The sequence below is a fragment of the Ursus arctos genome, unplaced genomic scaffold, assembly GCF_023065955.2.
Source record: "Ursus arctos isolate Adak ecotype North America unplaced genomic scaffold, UrsArc2.0 scaffold_28, whole genome shotgun sequence".
Lineage (NCBI taxonomy): Eukaryota > Metazoa > Chordata > Mammalia > Carnivora > Ursidae > Ursus > Ursus arctos.
Genome location: NW_026622963.1, coordinates 30,562,778 through 30,578,441, shown reverse-complemented (window position 1 = coordinate 30,578,441; position 15,664 = coordinate 30,562,778). Strand labels below are relative to the sequence as shown.

Sequence of the window (15,664 nt, the reverse complement as noted above, 5' to 3'; positions counted from 1 at the left end):
TTTTTTGAGACTTTCAGTAAAGCATAGGAGGAAAATTAAAATGAGAGGACAAAAAAGTTGTGTTTATCACTTCATCCTCAGAACAGCTTCCATTTCGTACCTGAAGAGGCTGCAGCACAGCAAGTGTATGTAACTATCCTTCATCACATATTATCAGCAAGAATCTGAACCCTGGTCTTTCACCAAATTGAACATAGGTGGCCTGGAAGAAGTCTGGAAATTTCTTTACCTAAAACGCAATCTTCTAGTATCTTCTTTTTCCTCATTTGTTGTCTTCATTCTCTGTTGACATACCCCATAGCGTTTTGTTGTTTTTTTTAAGATTGATTGATTGATTGATTGATTTGCCAGACAGAGAACATGAGAGAGAGAGAGAGAGAGAGAGAGAGAGTACAAGCAGGAGGGAGCAGCAGGTAGAGGGAGAAGCAGACTCCCCACTGAGCTAGGAGCCCAATATGGAACCGATCCCAGGATCCTGGGATCATGGCCTGAGCCAAAGGTAAACGCTTAACTGACTGAGCCACCCAGGTGTCCCTCCATACCATTTTCTTGCAGGAAAGGTTTTTTGTTGGCTTCAATCTTATCCACTTCCTCTGCAGTCCATTTGCATTCTCCCTCCCTCCCTCTCTCTCTCTCTGCCACACACACACACACACACACATGCACACACGCACAATTCCGGGATGTCAAAAAAAGCAGAGGAACTACTTACTAGGTTTCATAAACCAAGAGCGAGTACTGACTACCTTCTTTCTATTCTAGCAATTGGCTCCCCCATTTCTTTGGTTGTTCTAACCAAAACCAAATATCTTCTACTCACCTCCCACCTTCAATGCCTCCTTATTTCACACCCCTAACCCCATTCACCAGCCAACCTCACATGCTCCGCCTTCAAAATATGTAGAGACCAAGTACAGCTCACCACCTTCACTGCCACCACCCTGCCCCAGCCACAATCACCTCTTACCTGCACCACTGCAGAAGCCTAACCACTTCTGTTTTTGACCACACCAACCCCCTTCCTCATCGTCCATTCTGCATGCCACAGCCTGAGACCCTTGTGATTTCTCTGCCCCAAACTCTCCAGTGGCTTCCAAACCCACACTGAATGGAACCCGCCCCAGAAGGCCTACTCTCATCTTTGCTATGTTTTCCTTTCCTGGGGCTCAGGGGCTCACTTCACTCAACCCACACTACTTTCTTTGTGCTCCAGGCACACTTCACCTTCAGGTCATTTGCATTTACTGCTCCATCTACCCAATAGTCTCTTTTCCTAGATATCCATGGCTTTTTCTCAGATTTGTGCATAAATGTCATCTTATCGGAGATCATCTTTCCCCCGCTACCCCACCTAACCCTGTTACTCTCCGTTGTCTCGCTTGCATTATTTTCTTCATTGCGTTTAACACTTTCTGCCATTCTAGTATATAGTCGCCTCTGGTTGAGTTTCTGTTCTATCTTCCCACTAGAAGATAGGTCCAATGATGACATGGAACTTCCTATTTTTGCTCAACTACTGTATCCTTAGCACCAAGAACAATTGCTGGTACGTGGCAGGCACTTTATCGATAGACAGTGAATGAATAAAAGAATGAGTAAATGAATGAATGAACGAAAAAATGATTGGATTCTCCTATCTCTCATTCCTGGGAAGCATATTTGTATGGTCTGAGCATATTTAACTTTCAGAATGAGTATGATTGAGTATGGACGTAGTATGAATGGCTCCTCCCTGCAATGATCAGATCCTTATCTTTTTACTGATGAAGAAGTAAGTTCAATCCTTTTCAATGGTCTAGTTCCCTCAAAAATACTGGGTACTTTAGCTGATTTCCACTAAGACCCAGAATAAAATCAGATTTATCATTAGTAGCCTGGTTCCATTATTTTATTCAGGGAGTCATCTCAGCAATATGAGAAATCAAAACAACCTTCTAGCTAGGTCTTATGGATCAGAAAAAAAAATTATCTTTGATCTCCTATGTATTTTAAACTAAGATATACTCTTCAATTTAAACATATTTAATATAACTTTTACATCTCTCTATTAAAGAGAATAATTGTCAAAGTTATATTTCACAGGAAAATCCACCTCTATAAGGTAATACCTGCTCTCCTCCTTCCTCACTCCTCCTCAAAAAAAAAAAAAAAAAGGAAATAAAATAAACACATTTATTTATTCAATGCCAATCATTTTATACTAAAACCAGAAGCAATCCTTTAGATACTATTGCCCCCTCCTTTTCCCAGGATACAGATTGGGTAACCACAATTATCAGGAAGGTGTTGTTTTCTCCTTTCACTCTGTCATCTGTTCTAAATTTACATTTCACTGGTCTCTGACAAGGATAGTGCAGCAGATGGCAAGTGAAATCTAATTAGTGATGTCTTACAAGTTGTGTCAAGACTCTTCAATAAGGTTGTTTTGTTGAGAAGCCACTGCATGAGTGTTAGCTCTGTCCCCTGATTATAAGCAAAAGGAATCACAAGTACTGGTCTTCATTTTACCTAGTTTAGAGCTTGCCAAGTGGAAAGAGCCTTTTTCCCAGGAGCATTTGTCAAAAACAATCAGAGGCAATTGTTGAACATCACAGATACCTGAGGCAGTGGAGAGCAGTTGGGCAAACAACAGACTAACCACAAAAATTGAAACTAAAAGCTGGGAAAGAAATGTTCGTAGGGGGATTTGAAAAGCTCTCACCTATTCCTGGGAATATAAATGCATTGGATTATGTGCTCGCCTAGACCTATGTGCATGCCTGTGCTCAAGAAAGACCTGAGAAGGCCATAGACTCTCGCCTGTGACGAAACTTGAAGCTCTGCACAAGCAGGAAGCACACACTAAGGCAGAATTGTAAACTGTTGAAGCCATGCCCCCAGTAGGCCCGCATGCTCTCCGGCAGAGGCTATGGGACTTATCAGTTCCAGGCAACTAAGACAATCTCTATCTAATAATTAAGTTGATCATGAGGCTAACCAAGCAGAAACTTCAGTGGCCACACATGACAAACGATACAGACTTAATAGAATTAGTTCAACAAAGTTACTAAACAAACATCAAACTCTGGTAGAGGGGAAGAACCTAATTTACAGAATCATAACACTATGCAATTTAAAATGTCTACTTTTCGGCCAAAAAATTATGAGACATGCAAAAAATATATATGACCCATACATAGGAAATAAAGCAGTAAATAGAAACTGTCCCCGTGAAAGCTCAGATGTTGGACTTACAAAGATTTAAATTTGCTATTGTAAATATGTTCAAAGAACTAAAGAAAACCAGGTCGGAAAAACTAAAGGAAATTCTGAAAACCATGTCTCCATGAATAGATACTATCAATAAAGAGATAAAAATTACATAAAAGAACCAAGTAGAAATTCTGTGGTTGAAAAGTACATTAACTGAAATGACAAATTCACTAGACGTGCTCAACAGAAGACCTGAGCAGACAGAAGAAACAGCCAATGAATGTGACGATAATTCAATCGGGATTATCCAGTCTCAGGAACAGAGAGGAAAAAAAAAATTCATGAACAGTCTCCGATACCATTAGGACACCACCAAGTATATCAACATGCACTTAATGGGAGTCACAGAAAGACATGAAAGAGAAAGACAAAGAAACAGAAAGAATAGTTGAAGAAATAATAACCAAAGACCTCCTATATTTGATGGAAAGTGTCAATCTACACATCTAAGAAAGTCATCAAACTCCAGGACAGACAACTCAGAGTGTATAGTTAGACACATCATAATCAAAATGTTAAAAGATAAAAAAAAAAAAAATGAAAACATCAGTAGAGGGATGCCTAGGTGGCTCAGTCAGTTAACCATCTGTCCTCAGCTCATGTCATGATCCCAGAGTCCTGGGATGGAACCCTGCATCGGGCTCCCGGCTTGGCAGGGAGCCTGTTTCTCCCTCTCCCTCTGCGTGCCACTCCCCCTGTTTGTGCTCTCTCTCTCTCTATGCCAAATAAATAAATAAAATCTTAAAAAAAAAAAAAAGAAAAAGAAAACATCAATAGAGAAGTGACTAATCCTATACAAGAGATCCACAGTGAGATTAAAAACTGATTTCTCATTAGAAACACTGGAGGCCTAATGATGTACTATATGTTGGCTAATTGAACATAATAATAAAAAAGTTTAAAAAAAGAAAGAAGAAAAAAGAAAGAAAAGAAAAATTAGAGGCCAGAAGATCACAAAATAATGTATTCAAAGTATTGAAAGAATAAATTGCCAAACGAGAATCATGTCTAGCAAAACAATCCTTTAAAAAATGAAGGAGAAATTAAGAAGATTCCAGATAAACAAAAACAGAGAATTCACTGCTAACTGCTCTGTCCTACAAAAAAAATTCTAAACGAAGACTTTCAGGCTAAAATGAAAGCAGATTAGACAATAATGAGACTACACATGAAAAAAATAAAAGCACTGACAAAGGTAATGACATAGGTAAATATAAAAGACAGTATAAACATGTTTTTATTGTAACTTTTTTTCCATCTGATTTAAAAATCAACTGCATAACGAGTAGTTATAAATTGCATTGATGTGTATACAATGTATAAAGGTGTAATTTGCATGATAGCACAAAGGAAGGCAGAGGAAATGAAGCTATATAAGAACACATTTTTGTATACTATTGCATTAATCTGATCTAGATGGTTATAAATAAACATATTAATTGTAATCCCCGAAGAAAATTCTTAGAAAAGAATTATATACAGGCAGATTAAGTGACATAGTAGATCATATTTATTTAATGCAAAAGGTGGCAGGAATGGAAGAATAATACAAAAAAGGGACACAGAAATATAGAAAACAAATAACAAAATGGCAGCTATAAATCTTCCCTGATCAATAATTACATTAAATGTAAATTAATTAAACTATTTAATCTAAAGATAGAGATGAACAGAATGGATTTTTTAAAAATAAGTGTTACAGCTATAAGCTGCCAATAACAAACATAGTTTGTATTCAAAGACACAATGGATTGTAAGTACGAGGATGGGAATAAAATGTACCATACAAACAGCAATTATAAGAGATTGACCGGCTATACTAGTATCAGACAAAATAGACTTCGAGTCAAAAACAGTTTTGCAAGAGGCAAAAAAGGTTATTATAAAACAGTAAAGAATCAGTTCATTAAGAAGATAAAACAACTGTCAACATATGTACCAGTAATAGAGAGCCATAATATATGAAGTCGAAACTGACAGAAACAAAGTGAGAAATACACAATTCAACCTAATATTGGGAGACTTCAATTCCTCACTTTTGGTAATTAAAGGACAACTATACAGAAGATAAACAAGAAAAGCTAAGACTTGCATAGCACTATAAACCAATTAGACTAACACAACTACTGAACACTTAGTCCAACAACAGCAAAATGTACATTCTTCTCTAGTGCACATGGAGTAGTCTCCAAAATGGATCACGTGATAAGCCATAAAGTAACCGTATCTTAACAATGGCTAGACCTTCAAGGGCCTGGAAACTTTGCTTTCAGATTCCTTAGAGACTTACATTATCCCTGACCCCCACTAACTCAAAGTATATAATCAGTCACTCCCACTGCAGCTCTTTCTGCCCAATCCTGTCCCCATGCTATATAGTAAAAGCACCTTTTTGCACTGGGAAAAAAAAAGTCTCAATAAATGTAGAAGATTTAAAATCACACAAGGTAATTTCTTTTACCCAAAGCAAATGAAATTAGAAGTCAATAACAAAGAGAAACTTGAGAAATTCACAAATATGTGGAAAATAAACAGTGTGCCACTAAATAATCAATGGGTCAAAGCAGAAATCACAAGGGAAATTAGAAAAAATCTTTGAGATGAATGCAAAGAAAACACAATGTATCAAAAGTATGGGACAAAGCAAAAGCAGTGCTTAGAGGAAAATATGTAGTTACAAGTGCCTATATTAAAAAAGAAGAAAGACCTCAAATCAACAACCTAAATTCCACCTTAAGAAACTAGGGGGGAAAAGAGGAAATTGAACCCAAAGCAAGTAGAAGGGAGATAAAAATCTAAATGGAAATCAATGAAATAAAGAGTAGAAAAACAATAGAGAACTCAATGAAGTAAAAATTGGTTCTTGGAAAATTTATAAACTTTCAGCTAAACTGACAAAATAAGAGGAAAGATGTAGGTGATTAAAGTAAGGGATGAAAGAGAGAACATTATTATTATAGAAGCTAAAAGGTTTAAAAGAAAATACCACGAACAATTGTACACCAACAAATTAGAAAATCTAAAGGAAGTTGGGGCACCTGGGTGGCTCAGTCAGCTAAGCGTCCAACTCGTGATCTTGGCTCAGGTCCTGATCTCAGGGTTGTGAGATCAACCCTGTGTGGGGCTCTGCACTCATGGCAGAGACACCTTGAGATTCCCTCTGCCTCTCCTCCTGCTCACTCGTGCTCTCTCTCTTTCTAAAATAAATTAATTAAATCTTTTTTAAAAAGAACATCTAAAGGAAGTGCATATATGAAAAAGACACAAACTACGACATCAGATTCACAGAGAAACAGAGACTCTGAACATAACTATAATAAATAAAGAAACTGAATTAATAGTGAAAAATGCTCCCACTCCCCCCAAAAAAAATGTTTCCACAAAAGAGAGACCAGGGCCATATGACTTCATTGGTAAATGCTACTCTACTTTTAAAGAATTAAAATCAATTTTTCACAAACTCTTTCAAAATATAAAAGGAGAAAAAACACTTTCTGACTCATTCTGTAAGTCTGGTATTACAGTGATACCAAAACCAAAGATATCACAGAAAAGAAAACTGAAGATCAGTATTCTCTAGAAATGTAAATCTTAATATCCTCCACAAAGTAACTGTCAAACCAAATTCAACAATGTGTGAAACTGATTGTACCTGTTGTTTACAAGCAAGTGGGATTTGTTCTAGAACTGGAAAGTCTGTTCAACGTGAAAATCAATGCATGCTGAAAAATCAATGTAATACATCACATTAATAAAATAAAGGACAAAAACACATATTATCATCTTAGTACATGCAGGAAACCATTTTACAAAATCCAATACCCTTTTGTGATAGAAAACACAAAGAAATAAATTAAGAATAGAAGAGAAATTCTTCAACCTAACAAAGGATATCTATGAAAAACCCACACTCGTCATTATACTTAATGGAAAAAAGGTTGAAAGCTTTCCCCTAAGACCTGGAAAGAACCAAGAATGTCTGCTCTCACCACATGTCCTCAACATTGTACTGGGTATGCTAGTCAGAAAAACTGGACAAGAAAATGAAATAAAAAGCATCCAGAGTAGAAAGCGAGAAGTATCTATCCTTACTGGCAGATGACATAATGTTGTATCTAGAAAATTCTCAATAATCTACAAAAACAAAAAATTAGAGCTAATAAATATAGTCAGAAAGAATGCAGGATACAAGATCAAAGTGCAAACACCAATTACATTTCTGTATATTAGCAATAAACCTGAAAATAAATTTTAAAAATAATTCAATTTATAATAGCATCAAAAAGAATAAAATACTTTGGAATCAATTTAACCTGGGAAATTCAAGACTTGTACACTAAAAACTACAAAAAAGTAAAGGACACCTAAACAAATCGAAATATTCTCTGTTCATATATTCAAAGACTTAATATTGTTTACATAGCAATTCTTCCCAGGTTGACCCAAAAATTCAACACAATCTCTATCAAAATTTCAGCCAACTTTCCCCCCCCCCAAAACTCAATGACCTGGACTTAATATTCTTATGGCAATACATGGGACACAGCATAGACAAGCAATCTTGAAAAAGAAGAACAAAGTTGAAGAACTCGTATTTCCAAATTTTAAAATCTACTACAAAGATAGTTATTAAGATAGTATGGAACTGGCATTAGGATAGACATATAGCTCAATGGAGACAGAACTGAGTGTCCAGAAATAACCATCACATTCTTGGTCAGTTGATTTACTACAAAGGTGCCAAGACAATTCAAGGAGGAAAGAATAGTCTTTTCAATAAATGGTGCTAGGAAAACTTAATATCTACATGTAAAAGAATGAATTTGGATCCTCAAATCATACACAAAAATTAAGTCAGAATGGATCACAGGCCTACATATTAGGAATAAAATTATAAAACTCCTAGAAAGAAAGACAGGCCACATCGCGACCTTGGATTAAGCAATGGTTTCATAGATATGGCACCAAGAGCAAAAGTGACCAAAGAAAAAAGCAGATAAATTGGATTTCATAAAAATTAAAAACTCTGGGGCATCAAAGGACACCATCAAGAAAGTAAAAGACATCCCACAGAATGGGACAATATATTTACAAATCATATAGCTGATAAGACAACCCAATTAAAAACTGGGCAAATTATTTGAATAGACATTTCTCCAAAAAAGACATACAAACGACCAATAAGCGCATGAAAAGATATTCAACATTTAGGTAAATGAAAATCAAAACCACAATAAGATACCATTTCACACCCACTAGAATGGCTAAAATAAAACAGAAAATGTTAGAGAATGTGGTGGAATACAAAACGGTTCAGCTATTTTGGAGTAGTTTCACGGTTCCTTAAAATGTCAAGGATAGAGTACCCTTATGACCCAGGAGCCCCTCCTAGAGACCCAAGAGAACTGAAAAATGTATGTTCACATAAAATCTTATACATGGATGTTCATAGAAGCATTACTCACAGAAACCAAAAAAGTAGAAACAAGCTAACTTATCAACCGATGAATAGATAAACAAAGGTGGTATGTTCATTCAATGGAATATTATTAAGTCATAAAAGTTAACTACTAAAGCATGCAACTTGGATGAACTTTGAAACACTATGCTAAGTGAAAGAAGCCAGATATAATGAACAACATATTATGCGACAGTGCTTTTATGAAATGTTCAGAACAGGCAAATTCATAGAGACAAAATACATTAGTGATTTCTAGGGACTGTGAGGATGGGAGAATTGGGATTGACTCCTAATGGGTATAGCATTTCTATTGGGGTAATGAAAGTGTACTGAAATAAGAGAGTGGTGATGGTTTTACCACTTTGTGAATACATATTTTTAAAAGATTTTATTTATTTATTTGATTGAGAGAGCAGGGGCAGGGGGAGGGACAGAGGGAAAAGGAGAAGCAGACTCCCAGTGGAGCCCAGAGCTTGACACAGGGCTCAATCCCAGAACCTGGAGATCACGACCTGAGCTGACGTCAGATGCTCAATGGACTGAGCCACTCCATTTTGTGAATATATTAAAAACCACTTAATTACACACTTGAAATGGCTGAATTTCATGGTATGTGAATTATATGCCAATTTTTTGAATGAAATTACTAAAATTGTGAAAAAATGCATTTCATATTGTAGAGACTCCATCAATTAACCCCTTAATTACTGAGGTTTTACTCTATCAGCCTATGTCTACCTATTTACATACTGAAACTTGGAATAACCTGTCTTCAGATTTCTTTTTTTTTTTTTTTACAGCTCAAGTTTCCTATTTATTAATCATCTATCTGGAAATGAAATGTGGAGGAGCCTTATGAATAACGTTAGAAATTCTGAAACTATATAGCTTGCTTTCCAAAATTTTTCACATTTACCAAATCATGGCAATGACCCCTTAAAATACATCTAACATCCTAAATATACTTATGTTAGGGACTACATTAATTTTGTATATCTTGCTCCCACTTGTTTATTAAGGGTCTTGCTTAAATTATATCAGGTGTTCTGACTTGTCCTCAACTTTCTTTTTTTAGATTTTATTTAGTTATTTGAGAGAGAGAGAGAAACACAGAGCATGAACACAAGGGAGGAGGCAGAAAAAGAGGCAGAAGCAGACGCCTCGGCATCAGAGAGCCCCAGCACAGGGCTCGATCCCTGGACCCTGAGATCGTGACCTGAGCCAAAGGCAGATGCTTAACCGACTGAGCTACCCAGTGCCCCTGTCCTCAGCTTTCTTGCCCACCGTGTAAATCTCCAACTTCCATTTTGAGGTCAAGCACAAGGTGTTGGTGAGTTCTCTGCAAGGTAATGGTCATCAGTAAGCTGAGAGACAGAGACAAAGCCTCCCTCCACAAACCCACGTGGCATGAAAGTCATCTCCATCAGCTGGCAACATAAAGCTCTGAAGTCCTACCTACATGACAGATGTTTATCTGTCTGTTCTTCAGGAGAAGAAAACAGAGATACCAGTTGTCTGTTTTGTCTGACAACTCAGCAATGGCCACAGACGCTGCAGTTACTCTGCTTTCTCACAGCTAACATAAAAATAGCTCAGAGTGTAGACTGACAAGCTCTTAAGATAACCAAGGGAGTCACACCTGAAAAGCTGCTAGGTATTAGCAGACGACATCCCTGATGCTATGATATGATGTTAATTAATTTGATCTTTCTGAAGAGGAAGGAGTATTCCCCTATTCCCCACCATTTACATAACAATTGAATGTTTCAGCTGCAGACTTGAAACTTGGGTCTCCTGGCTGCTAACCAGGTCACTACTTTCACTGAACACCTTGTGGACAGTTTAAGATGGCAGAATGATTTATTTACCACTTTGGCTTCCTTTAATGCATTTAAAAATGCACAACTTTCTACTAGCTAAATTGAAGCTCAAAACCTCTTTCCATGGGATGCCTGGCTGGTTCAGTGGGTAGAGCATGCAACTCTTGATCTTGGGGTCATGAGTTTGAGCCCTACATTGAGCACAGAGCTTACTTTAAAACCTACACATACACACATAACTTCATTCTATAAACCTAGTTGAGAACTGCACTGCAAATACCAATTAGTGGAGGTTGGAGGTTGCAGTCTTTGTTTATTCCACAATAAATAAACCTATTCAATGTGCATTCCTTCTTTTTAGTCTGAATTAGCACCCTTTAAAGCTCTTATCAGGCAGTCTTGCTCTGGGATCTTTCCCTTGATTTTGAAAACATTCCCTTGTGTAATCGGAGCTTCATGTTCCCATTTCACTTTGTTCAAAGTGTCTAGTCACAGACCCTCACCTTTGCCAAATCCCTACCATTCCTCTCTCCTGGAACCACAGCCCAGCCACAATTCCCAGGCCTCCTGCTTCTTTTGGGATAGAACAGACAATATTCAGAATTAACAATGGCAACTCTTTCTACTCTAGGCTGACGTGGTCATTAATCCTTTTGCTGACTTTTGTTGGTTGTCAGCTGTTGTGTGGACAAGAATATCTGGGATACTTAAAATTGTGTCTAGCCATTTGTACTAAATAGGAACTTTATTTTGTGTGTATAAAAAGAATAAACAGAGGTCTCTTTACCCTTTGCTTCTCCTAGTTTTACAGAAAATCACATTAGAGAAGGAAACACTCCTTTACTTTCCAAATTGATGATAATTATCCCCACCAGTATCTTGTATTCTTCTAAAGAATACACAAAAACAAAATAAAATACACCTTGTAATTCTCAGATATTGCAGGGATATAGGAGGATTAAGAAAACATATGAATACAGAAACATCCTCAGACAATAAAAGAATTATAAAACATAAAGTAATATTGTTAATTTAGCATTACTTGAGGTTTTAATCTCCTCATAATGCCAGTTGCCAAACCCAAAGATCAATCAAATTGTGCAGCAAATCTGGGAGAAAAATCTGGAAACGCAGTGAACATCTGGTTGAAATTTCTCGCCAATGGTTGAGAAACACTCCTGACATAGCTGAAAGTTTCTGTGCTAATTCTGGTTCTAAATTATTCCATTTTATTGAAGAAGCATTTATGAAGCGTCCTCTGCACCAAGCACTGTGATTGCGACCAACGATACTCAAGTGCAAAAGTGCCTTGAACATAATCCCAACTAGTTCACAGTCTAGTTCTTGAGGCCTGCCGACCAAAAACTGTAAATATGTGAAGGAGATATAACAGGGATATGGAAGCAATTAATTCTGAATCGGGGGTCAATTATAAAGAGGGAAGCATAACAGCCATTTATAATTATAAGTTAATGTGCTATGTCTCCCTGGGATAGTTCTAATTATGAAATGAAGGACTCTATCTTCTGTTAATAGAATTTCCAATGTCTGTAAAATCTTAATGGAAAGGATTTTTATTTAAACACTGAAGATTGAATATATGCACTCATCCATTATATCTCCAGGAACCCCCCTCCAAAATCATTGTAAAGGATTTTAATAATATTCATAAATCTCCAAACACACAGAGAATAGAAGACATGACAACAGACAAGAAATATCTAAATATTGAGAGATTGAAAGCAGATGGTCTAGTACTATGTGAATTAGCAGATCAGAGATCCCTCAAATTTATACACCAAGAGGAAGCAAGCCAATTTACAAGAGAAAGGCATCAGAAAATGGGTGCAAACAGTGTCTCTATGAGACATACAGAAAATTTCCAAACACACTATTAGTTGAAAGTCTGTATGAAAAGCAATCAGACCCTCAGATCCCATCCACCATGTTATATGACTAAGCAACCTTTCAATTCCCTTCCATATCAGAAGACTGAAGATTTATTCTCAAATGGTAGAACCATAGAGAACCAGGGATCATTGAGACAGATGGGAGATAGGTGAGATGCCACACTGAAAATAGGAGGACACACTATAGTGAAAATTGAAAGAAACATTCTTGAAAACTATCAAATAGAAAAGACAAATTTCTTTCAAATAGACGTCAATTATATTGTGTGTAGATTTAACATTATTAATGATAAATACCTGAAGACAACAGAAAAAAAAATTCAAAGTATTGATGGTCCAGTTTGACAACTCTTAATTGTCAAATTGGAATTTTATGTCAGGATGAAAAGTCATTCAGGTGAGATGAAATAAAGATATTTTCAGACATGAAGTTTAGAGTTTCCTTCTCATAAATCAGTATTGAAAAAACTACTACAGGATGTACTTTAGGAAGAAGCAACAACAGCACACAGAGAGGAAGTGAGATGCAATTGGGTAAATTTATGTAACAGAAGAATATAAAATAATTGACTTTGTTTGCTTCAAGTAAGTAAAATGAAAGTTAAAAACAACATTAAAGAAGGTGAGAAACAGTGTTTAATGATGAGTTAGGTTTGTTCAAGTCCTCATCTCATGTGGGAAAGTACAGAGATACTGTATAACTTTAGCTAATTTACGGAACTTAATTAACTTTATTTTTTTTTTCCAACTCTCATGTATTTTTGGCTCTTGGGGCAACGTCATCATTTCAATATGAAAAAAAAGCTAGTTCAACCTAAAATAGAAATGTGAAGTGTAGGACAGGACAAAACCAAGGGTGGGGAGAGGAAGGGAATAGCAAAAGGAAGAGATGAGATATTGCCAAAAGACGAAGGGTCTCCTTGTCCCCTCCCTGGAGGAATGACTCAAATATTTAGGTGGCAGTACACACTTTTCCATATATATACAGCAGGGCTGGGTTTTTATTAAGAAAAGGTAGGAATGGGAATTTCCGGGGGTTTTGGGACCAAGGCCAGTCTCCTCTTCCTCTTGGTCCCCCTCTCTGACCAGGAGAAAAGGAAGGAATCCAACATGTGAAGAAGGTAAAGTAGGAGAGGCAAGGATCATACTCAACAGAGTGGGGCAGACCCCTGAAAAGGAAACAGCTCAGAACAGAGCTTGGAAAGAGACTAAAAATGGAGATAATACTGTTAGCACCTCTCCTAAAGCTGAGAGAGGAGCAGGGAAACACCTGGAAATTAGGACTTCAATAGCCCGGATCCCCCTTTCCTGCTCTAGAATGGAAAACTCTGCCCCTTCCTTATAGGTATCTCTACCTGCTATGAGGTAGCTTGGTTTCCTTTCTCCTGGGCTACCACATGGGCTTAGGATGGTGGCCGTCTACTGGGTTATCAGTGCATGGTTCTAAAGGGGATCTGATGAGACCCAGCTTCCTGGAGAATTATCTTAAAAACCAAGGGTAATATCAAATGTGCAGATGGGAGAAGGGGGCACCAAAAGGAAATACAGGGTCACCCAGAAGGGCAGAAATCTAGGTTTCCCAGAGTGGAAGAGAGGAGACATTAAATGAACAATAAATATTTACCGAGTGTCTATTGTGTGCTGGGCACTGTTCTACAGCCCTCTACTCCAAAAAAGGAAGAAGGAAAAAAAAAAAATGAGAACAAAAGCAAAAGAGGTGGAAAATGCAAATTCTAAGGGACAAGAAAGGGACAGTTGAGGAAGACACCTGGGGAGCTGAGAAGCCTGAGGTGATGGTGCTCTGCCTTAGGCCTCCTCTTCTTCTGCGGTGGCATCCTGGTACTGCTGGTACTAAGAGACAAGGTCATTCCCGCTGCTCTCAGCTTCGGGGAACTCCATCTGGTCCATGCCCTCACCTGCGTACCAGCTGAGGAAGGCCTTGTGCTAGAACATGGCCGTGAACTGGCAGGCATCGTGTTCTTGGCATCAAAGACTTGCCAGGTGAATTTGGGCACAGTGAGGGCCCCACACCGCTGGCTCCCATGGCTGGTCAGAGCGGCAAAGCCAGGAGTGAAAAGGTGGAGATGCAGGCAGGGCACCAACTTGAATGCTGGCTTGTGGAAGCCAGTGCTGAGCTGACCAGGAAACAGAGGCAGGTGGTGACAGTGCACACGGTGGCTGAGACCAGGTGGTTCAGGTCCCTGCAGGGGGTGTGGTCAGCTTAAGGGTGTGTAAGCAGAAGTCCTCAAGGGCTCAGTTATCAATGCAGTGGATCTCATCCGTGTTCTCTACCATCTGATGAACAGAGAGGGTGGTCGTAGGGTTCAGCCACAGTGTCCAGCACTCTGGTGAGGGTGTTCATGAAGCGGTCTTGCTGATGAGCAAGGTGCCCTCTGGAGCCTATGTCCCCACCCAGCAAGCGGCTCCACTGGAAGCCCTGTAGGCAGTCAGGGCTGTCTGCCCTGCCTCCTTCTGTACCACATCCCGGACCGAGTCAACCAGCTTGGCAACTCTACAGAGCAACCCTTGGCCTGCCCCAGACTTACCAAAAACCAGGCTGTCTGGACTCCATATCTAGCCAAAAGGACCTGAATGAACAGAGTCCATCGCCCCAGGTTCTACATCCATCAAGGCAGCATGAGGAACAAATCTGCCACCTGTGGCTTCATTATAATACATGGAGATGTGGTCCAGCTGCAGGTCATCATAGGTTCCAGGGGGGTGGATGCCATGCTCATCACTGATTACCTCCCAGAACTTGGCACGGATCTGGTTGCCACACTGACCTGCCTGCATGAGCAAGATTTGCCGCATGGTTAAAATTTAATTTTTTGTTCGCCTCAAGGTGTGTATAGGGCAATAAAATGATACATAATTCTTCTTTTCTATGCTGCTAGTCACAGGCTGGAAGGATGGGGACATGTCCCGGAGGCCGGGTTTGAACATAGGAGCAGGAAGCTTCTGAGAGTGGAACTTAACTTTAAATATTTATTTTTAAAATACACTAATTCTTTGTTCTTCTGAAATATTGGCAATGTTTTATTTCTTTTTTAAAGAGTTTATTTATTTATTTATTTTAGGGAGGGCAGAGGGAGAGAGAGAATCTCAAGCAGACTCCACCCTGAGGTCACAACCCCACCTGGGGCTCCACCCAGGACCCCGAGATCATGACCTGAGCTGAAATCAAGAGTCCAAAGCTTAATCAACTGAGCCACCCAGGA

The 15,664-nt window shown here is 38.4% G+C and overlaps 1 protein-coding gene and 1 pseudogene across 3 annotated transcripts in view; both read right to left on the bottom strand.

The window, feature by feature from the left end:
• AGBL1 (AGBL carboxypeptidase 1) overlaps nt 1-15,664 on the bottom strand; it is a 708,586-nt gene that overhangs the window by 340,584 nt on the left and 352,338 nt on the right. The window lies entirely within an intron of this gene.
• On the bottom strand, nt 14,250-15,257 carry LOC113263809 (tubulin beta chain-like; annotated as a pseudogene).